Source organism: Austrofundulus limnaeus, unplaced genomic scaffold (genome assembly GCF_001266775.1).
Source record: "Austrofundulus limnaeus strain Quisiro unplaced genomic scaffold, Austrofundulus_limnaeus-1.0 Scaffold3, whole genome shotgun sequence".
Lineage (NCBI taxonomy): Eukaryota > Metazoa > Chordata > Actinopteri > Cyprinodontiformes > Rivulidae > Austrofundulus > Austrofundulus limnaeus.
Genome location: NW_013952405.1, coordinates 6,079,566 through 6,088,703, shown reverse-complemented (window position 1 = coordinate 6,088,703; position 9,138 = coordinate 6,079,566). Strand labels below are relative to the sequence as shown.

Here is a 9,138-nt window from a genome sequence, read left to right as displayed (position 1 = left end):
ATTAGACATTAAACCAGTTGGATTTTCAAGTCTGTGGTGTTTTTTGTGAACCAGAACCTGAAACATTTGGGTAGGCTATCACCGCTAAATGATAACACAGCAAAATGACAATAATAGTATTGTTGTTAAAAACACAAAAATATTTGACTTTATATAGCAGTATGTTTGATATTAGTTTTTTAAACAGCTAAATACATTTCTGTCCAGTAAAATCCTATAATTATGGTGTGCAACACTTATAGCAAACCACTAGCCAATATCTAAGAAGTAAAAMGCTAGATAAAGTAACAAAACATTAACTAAAATCTAAAAGGAGTGAAACATTTTCCAAAAAGGAGCAAAATGTTAGCTAATAAAAAATTGCAAAACACAAAAGTGGGAATTTGCTAGCTAAAAACTAAAGTAGCAATGTGGTAATTACAACTAAAAAAAGCCCAACTATAGCTATAACTATAAGTATCAAAAGGCTGGCTAAAGCAGTAAAAAGCTAGCCAAGAGTAAAAAGGCTAGCTGAAAATTAAYAAGAAATAATGTGGTGGTAATTACGGCAGCTAAAAGAAGCAAAACTAAACAAAAATGAGCAGATTTGCTGAAGCAGAACAATGATTTAAAGAAATTTAAAGAGATCTCACTGTATTAATATCAGGAAAAAACTGTAAACAAAATTAAACATTCTGAGAAAAGAAAGATTACAAACTCAAAACATATAGTAACCATTTCCTGAACAGGGTAATCAATGTTTGCTATATAAACGGCTAAAATAGCAAAAACAATGTTGAAACAATAAGAATAAAAAACAAGAAAAGTGTGAATGATGAATCACCATTCACACAATATGAAATAATTCATGAGAAAATGGATCAGATCACAGCAGAAAGGTGGCATAAACAGGATCTCACACAGGTGGCARTGAGTGCAGAGGTGTCAAACGTATTCACGTTCATTACTAGAAGAAGATATAGAGTTTAAACAGATTTCTGTTAAATTTAAGTTTTAAGGCAAACCTTTACTCAAGTAAAACTGTAAAAGTACTGAATTTTAAACTATACTTAGCACAAAAACTAAAGAAATRTGTGTTTGGTAGATTATTTCTTTCTTGTAATGCTTCCTGGCAATAAACCTTACAGCGGGCACCTGACTGAAAGCAGCTGGGGGGACCAGAAGCTCAAAACAAGCAGAATAAACTGTTTGGCAGAGAAGATTTGGTCAATTTCTTTCATGTGTGCAACCCACATACTCAGCTCRACTGATCGTCCCACAAATGCATGTTCCTTACAAACGTGGCACCATTTAAAAGGGAAATTAATGGGCTTTCCAATGCTATAAGATTCATTGTTAAGAAGCATTATTACCAAACACAAATTTCTTTACTTTTTGTGGTAAATTATAAAAGTAAGTATATTGTGCACAATATATATATGATCTTCATGCTACTTCCACATTACTGTATGTCTGATATGTCCTGCTGGAGTGTGTCCTGATTTGTGTCATGTGCAGGTGCGGTGCATCACATACAAACCAGTGTCATTATAGATATACTTCTCATCCAAACACAAACTCACTCTATATGGGAGGCTGGATGAAACAGAAAAGAAATACTTATTACATTTTAAAAATGTAAGAAGTAAAAGTCATATGAAAGATGATTACTCCAATAAAATATATATAACCAAAATGTATACTTTTGAGTAAATTTAAGTATTTGTACTTTGCTACTTGACACTTGGGCCCAGTGTCAGAGGTCACAGGCAGGTATAGCCCTACCTGTGTGTCCTACAGGGAGTGGTGGGCACAGTTCCCCTAAAGCCCTAAAGCACTAATAGGGGAACAAATTTCTTGATTAGTGCTTCAGGGTTTTTGCTATGTTTTAACACTTATTAGTGGATTAGCACTTGCTAAATTTATGGGCTAAATTTAGAAGCACTAACTGAGGTCTTTAAATGTTATTGATCAACATTACTGTTCACAGTTGAGGGTGAAAGCTGTCACACATTTTGTTCACTTGTGTGTCACTTATCTGCAAGGTCGCGTGTCAAACTCAAGGCCCGTGGGCCAAATGTGGCCTGAGGGTGACTCCCATTTGACCCACCAAGGGGACAAAGTAACATAATTCTGCACACACTAAACATTGTCTCATGTTGACTGAAGAGTGTTTCATGTGTCAACTGGATTATTTTTAGTGCTTTCGAATGAACTTTTGCAAAAATTTTCTATGTGTTAGTGCTTTAGAATTAGGGGACCTAAATATTTGAGTTAGTGCTTTAGGGTTAGTGCAGCTAATGTTTAGATTAGTGCTGCCCACCACTGCCTACGGGTTATTTATGAGATGTTCAGACAGGCAGGCAGTTACCGTTGGACAAACCTCGGACATGGTGAGACCACTGTCCTCAGCAGATATGGTATCATCATGTTTTACTGGATGTTGCAGCATTGGCTGAATGACTCAACATTTACTCCGCCCACGACTCGTTCTGTGGAAGAAGCTGCCCTCTAAACACTCAGTTTGCTTCACCAACACAGGGCGGGAACATTACAGCCTATCTGTTTCACATTAAAGAGCTGCTTTGGTGACCGCCCAGAGAACCACACGTCCCAGAACACAGCRTGAACAGGCACTTTAAAACGTTAGGTTAAAAATAAAAAAAAAAGAAACCCTCACAGTGAGCCATGGTGTTCTCCCAACAATACAGCAGGCGTGATGTTTGTGTTTTAGTTGTGCCTGACTGACTGCCAGGTTCGGCTTGAACGTGCAGGCAGGAAATAAAGCGCGCGCCTGCGTTTAATGGCGCATCGTGCGTAACAGGGAAGTGAGCATACCTCACCTACTTTCTGCCGCAAACTTTTCAGCTGCCCAGCTGAACCGCTCGAAGCTGTTAGTTTTTTTTCCTTTTCTCATCCTCAAATCGACGACATTTTATGTTGAAACTTTTGCTCTTTTTCTTTTCCCTTTTTTTTTTAAGAAGCAGGACCCGCTGAGGAAGAGGAGGATGTTCGGACTGTCAGAGAACTTATGAAACACGGGAGAAAGAAGAAGCGACGCGGACCAAAAGTCTTTCTCACTGTTATGAAAGCCTCGTTTCGCTGAAGGTAAGGCGAAATGGGCTTGTTTTATTGCGATCGTGCCGTTTTCTGGTTTGCATTCTGGGGCCTGTTGTGGAGGCCTCGTCTTTTTTTTTTTTATGCGATTGAAGCGCAAAAAAATGGAGATGCTGTTTGCGCCTCTGGCATGTTATGGTCAAGAACAATTGAACAGAAGTCGTTTCAGAACTGATGTCGACATTTGGCACCACTTTAAAACGGTTTTATTTATTCATTAAAGTGTGTGTCAAATAAGCTTATGACAGGACTTTATCTAAACATGCACCAGACAGAGAACAGAACGGACGCAGTTGGTTTTATTTTATTTTATTATTATTTTTTTTTATTGTAGCATGGAATCTTAATCATCGGAGTGCTATTTATTATTTTTACTTATTCACACTTTATACTTCCTCTCGTCTTGTAGAGTTTAATCCTAGTGAACAACAGCTCACTCTCAGTTATGAAAGTTATGAAACTCTGGCAGCCATCATCTTCCTCACAGAGTGGATATTCAGGTAGTCCTGGCAGAAGCAGGAGAGGCTGTTGTTTATATCAGACCAAAGCCAAGGTAAAAAAAAAAAAAAAACGATAAGTAAACATGCAGACCAGTTTAGAGATGTTTTCTCGGAAGGCAGCTGGATGCAAGGAAATAGGAAGTGTGTGTGTGTGTGTGTGTGTGTGTTGTACAATAAAGCCCACCAAGGTGTCAGAGGTTCTCGAACTCGGGTCCCAGGACCCCCAGGGGTCCGCAAGAGGTATCTTGAGGGTCCTCAAAAAATTTCACTAAATTGTTAATTTGTTTTTTATTTTTAAAAAATGCATGAAGAACAATGAACTAATAAAACAAATATAATAAGTTTAGTAAAAATACATCCCTATGGAATTTAAGGGATGAAATGACATTAAACTATCTTTTAAAACGGAGCAGGGTTTATGAGGGGGTCCCTGGAATTTTTTTTCCACCCTTGTAAGGGGTCCCCAGACCCAAATGGCTGGAAAACCGTCCTAGAAAGATCCATGCAGCCCTGACCACAACGCTTCCTCCCACAGGACATGAAAGAGAAAGACGGAAGTCTCTTCATGCTTTCATTCAAATTAAATTAAATCACATGAAGTGGTTGGATTTTCATGAATGTTTCAGATGAATTTACTAAAGATGAGTAAAAGAGAGAGAGAGTTGACTGAATCTTTCAGAGTTTTTTTTTTTAGACTTCACCATCTGTTGTCTCCCCTGGTCTTTTTTTTTAAAAATTAATTTAAAACTATTAGAAACACCATTTCTTTCCTTGAGCTGATCATGCACATTGGGCTCTGAAAGGAAAATGTCAGACCTTTTGTTCTGTAGAAGCAAGCTCTATTCATAAACTGCATCAATGTCTGTGAATACTATGATTAAATAGTGGCAACAGCAGCCAGCAGTGGCACTTCTGATACAACCTGGAGCGCTCCCAGCATGATTATTGGAATAAATCCTAAAAAAAAATAACAATATAGTTCTAAACTGATGGAGTAAAGCAGTGTTGGCACGACGCGTAAAAGACTTATTCAAGATTGGAGTTGCTTTATGACATGACATGGTGTAGCTGTGGTGCTGTGGTAGGGTAGCTGATTGGGACCAGACAGTCACTGGTTTGACTCCCCGCCACACCCACRTGGCGTGGTGTCCGGCACCTAATCTCTAACTCAGTGTTTTTTTTCAACCCTGGTCCTCAAACCACTCTGCCCTGCATGTTTTAGATGTGTCCCTGCTTCAACACAGCTGATTTCAATTGATAACTGATTAACAGGCTTTTGTTGAACTGCAGTCATCGAATCAGGTGTGTCAAAGCAAGGAAACCTCTAAAACATGCAGGGCAGTGTGCCTTGAGGACTGGGACTGAAAAACCTCTCCAGGCGCTTGCATACATAGCTGTACGCTGCTCCACTTGGGTGTGTTTCATTTATGATGGATCTAATGATGGGATGATGTTACCTCAAGGAGTGTATTGACACTCTACACAAACTGTCCGCTCTGTATTGACACTGTGTTGGTCACTCAATAGTGACCCCTGCAGTAGTTAAAAAAAACATTGCAGGTAAACAAAATGAAAAAAATATGGAAAAGCTTACATGCAGTCAAGCGACTTCAATTACAGAGGTGGTTGTATCTTCTCCTCAACCTTCATATCAAGAGATTTCCAGAGATTGTAACCCGTATTTTAGAAATAAATCTTTGTTTATGTATTATTATTGTTATTGTTATTGTTATTGTTATTATTATTGTTATTGTTATTATTGTTGTTATTATTATTATTTGGCACCACAAGATCAAAATTATTCCAGACTAAGGAAAACTTCTTGGAACGATCCATGACGATCAGTGGAACAAGTTGAGGGCAAAAATCCAACAACAAACTCCATCCAACAAATCCGCAACATATCGATAGTTTGTTTCCTTATAAACACACTTTGGCACAGCACATCCAAACGACACACTTTCTGTATCAGTCACATGACTTTTTTCTTAAAGCGATACACGCACCAATACGGGGTTTCACTCGTGTGTGCTCGGCACAGTGCTGACGCACCAGTGTTCGTCCCATCACTAGATAGATCAAATGCAGAGTGCAAATTTTATCATTGCATCATAGTTTGTGTATTGATGACAAAGACATATTAGCAGTCCACTTTGCTTTCAGTCCTGCTCAAACTAGCCRTTAGCTTGTCAAAATGAAACCTATTTATCCAAACTGATGTTGATAAGCTAGAATCACACAAATATGTCTGAACTATCTCTTTAACAAGAGCTCAATAGATATATTAATGGCAATTATTCTGGAGGATTAAAGTTGTGGCTCAGAAGAGTCATTATAATCTCTCAACATCTGCTTTTAAAATCTAGCTTTTTTCCCACATAACTCTAATCTACTGTATTTCTTTATAGATTAGTTGATTGGGTGATCAAAATAAGTTGACAGATGTTTGAGTGATTTATGGATCTCTGGAGACAATTTTCTTAGTTTGGACAAAAAAATTCAAGTTGAAAATGTGACAAGATATACAAAGGAGGAAAACAAAACTAGAATATACAGTATACCAGGAAAAGTGATTGGTAAATGACCATATGAGAGCTGATTAATGATGAGATACAGGTGTGCCTGCAAGGTAGGTGATAAAAACAACACAACTTTAACTCGCTGGTAAAATGTCTTATTTACATGTAAATAGACCTATGTTCAGAGAGGCGTTGGTTTCTCACTTTAAATATCTCTTATTTAACTCCCTCCCCCACTCTAATTTGAAATGGGATCAGGCCATGTCCATTGTTTTATATAACTAAACCGCCCTCAAACAATGCTCTGTTTAGGGTCTGTGCAGTGACGTTACCATGTACTAGTTTCTCATTTGTGTACAAATGCATTCATTTAAAATGTCAGTGCACATAGTTGGTTGTGTAGATGTTATCATCAGTGTTACGACTGGTTTAAACCCCAGATGCAGGACTGAGTGAGGGTGGCAAAAAGAGTTGGAAAAAATAGGTTTATTAAAGCAAAAAACAAAAGCGCTGACGTGGCAGCAAACAAGATGCTTGGCATGAGACATAGAGAACAAGGATCTGACAAAGACTGAGGACAAAAGGACAGAATATAAAGGGAGAACTAATGAGCTAAAACAAGAAATACCTGGGGAAGAAACATGAGGATCAGGTGTGAGTGGGCAGGGCCGAGCAAAGGCAGACAGGAGGAAAACAGAGGGACATGACAGAAAATCAGAATAAAGTCATAATAAAACATGAAACCAGACAGAACATAACACTCAGGCCAAGTCCAGGGTAAGTTTTAAAGTTTGAGTCTGGACTAGATCAGAGCCAAACCTCCATTCAGCAGTCAGAGACACGTGGCAGGTTTGCTCAGCAGGTCGTAGACAAGAGTCTGATTCATGGAGCTTATTGGAACAACAGTCTGCTTTTCAGGCAGAGGAAACACACATGYAAAACTGCATAAGGATAAACTATAGGCTGGGCAGCGTGCAGCTGGAGATTATTTCAGAAATCCTGTCACTCCCTTTACTTCCTCTTTCTCAGCCGCCCACCAGCAACTCAGCTGACCCCTGCAGAGCCAATCTGAGGACCTGACTGAACCAGTTATTTGGTGACGAACTGTACGTGGCTCACAATATTATTTTCTAATTGCTGCTATTTATTTAGTTAAAAATTATGCAATGCTCCTATCATGATTCCTGCTAACTGTTGCTGAGCAAGAGAAAACCATTTTGCTTTAAATGCACTTAGTCTTATTGGACTTTTTATGAAAGCTGTCATAAATAATTATTAGTGTTTGTGAGCAGATTTTTGCATGTCAAATACATTTTGTATTGCTGAATCAAAACACTGAATTCTCCTTTAGGAGGTTTTCAGACCTGTTCAAATGAGATGAACAGTTGTTTTGAACAAGAAAGAATACACCTTCTTTACATTAAGTTCAAACTGGGGTTGTAAATGTGGCTGCATGGAGTGAATTATTCACCACTCAGAAGACTTAAGTGTTATACGGGAAGAAAATGAGCTCAAGTGCTGACTTCAATCCATGTTTATATTTTTATTGGTCTTCTTCAGCACCAGACTCTGTTCTGTTTTTAATTTTGGCAGTTAGATTGTTCTGGCAAACAAAAAGCACTGATTGTAGCCACTGGCCTCAACCCAGAGTCCCCACCTTCTGYGGTTGTTGGGAGAGGAAGCCAGCAGGACTCTGTTTTCTGGAAGCCGTCATGTTGTATTTTTGGGATTAGTTTGCCTACTAAAGATGTGGGGCTTTGCGTCCCAAATACTCTCAGGTGCAGGACTTAAAACTTAGTACTGAAACCATCAAGTGGCAAACCTTTTGGTTAAACGTCCACAGCTTTGCTCAAACCCAGCACTGAAACCAGTTGGCTGTAAAATGTCTCTTAGCTATCAATACTGGATAAAAACATGTACAATTCACCGTGTGGTCCACAAAACAAGAGCAGAAAAGCAAAATCTACTCTGTGAAAGAGAAGAAATGCACACACAGGCAGAGAATAATAAGGTTAAAAGCTACAGCTATAAATGTTACATAATACTCAGCCTTATTCTACAATGTTATTTTATTTTTTTAATTTTTTTATGAAAGCTGTTTACATGTTATAATGTAAATATTGTGGAATAGCGTGAAATGTAAATTAACTTGTTTTTTTAATTTATTATGAAGCCCTGTTACGGTTGCTTGTTTTTATGAGATCATCTGACTTTTTGGGAAATTTGAAGATTTCATATCAGTAGGGATGTAACAGTTCACTCATATGGGGTTCCATTTGTGCCAAAAATATGTTGTTGTGCCTTTGTCCATGCTCTTAAACCTTGTGTTGACACATAACGTCGTTCAGGCCACAATTCAAATTGATTATCCATTTTAAGTTCACCTTTGATTGTTTTTGACATTCTTTCAACAAAATAAATTGTTGACATTTTATAACCAAACGTTTCTTTTCTTTTAGCAACATTTTTATCCCTCTATCAAACTGTCTGTTGTCTTAGTAACATAATATTGTTTGCTTGGCATCCTTCAGGAGGTGACCTATGGTTAAAGATTTTGTCTTGCTAGTTTTTCCCAATGTGGGCTCAACTTTGTATTCCCATGTGGTCTCCCATCCAAGCGCTAACAGGCCCAACCCTGCTTAGCTTTCAAGATCATGTGATATGGCTGTAGATATAACTTGAAGGAGACCAATTATGGGTCCTAGAAATTTTTATGGTATGTCTGTGGGCTATCCAGACCATGTTCATTCAATTTAATGYACAAAATAATTCTCAGAAAATAAAATTTCCCGTTTTCTAGTTCTGCCTGCTCTGACTTCCGTTCAGAAGAGCTGTTTATGTTAATGAGCTCTGTTGGTAACGCCCTCCAAAAATCTGTTGACATTATCTCCGCCCTCCAAAGCCAGCGTTTATGTTAGCATGGCTAATAATAGCAGAAGCTACGTTGTACAACCATATGAGAGACCCAGAGGCAGAGTCGTGGTCCCAGCTTTTTTTTTCTCCCTCCTCTGCTCTGCGCTCAC

General features: G+C 38.3%; 1 protein-coding gene across 3 annotated transcripts in view; it reads left to right on the top strand.

The window, feature by feature from the left end:
• Window positions 1-2,668: 2,668 nt before the first annotated feature.
• Window positions 2,669-9,138, top strand: part of stat6 (signal transducer and activator of transcription 6, interleukin-4 induced) — a gene marked incomplete at its 3' end in the record, with an annotated part of 32,806 nt that continues 26,336 nt past the window's right edge. The window contains 2 exon segments of one of the 3 annotated variants that reach the window (XM_014019508.1): window positions 2,669-2,807; window positions 2,961-3,087. 3 annotated transcript variants of the gene reach the window in all.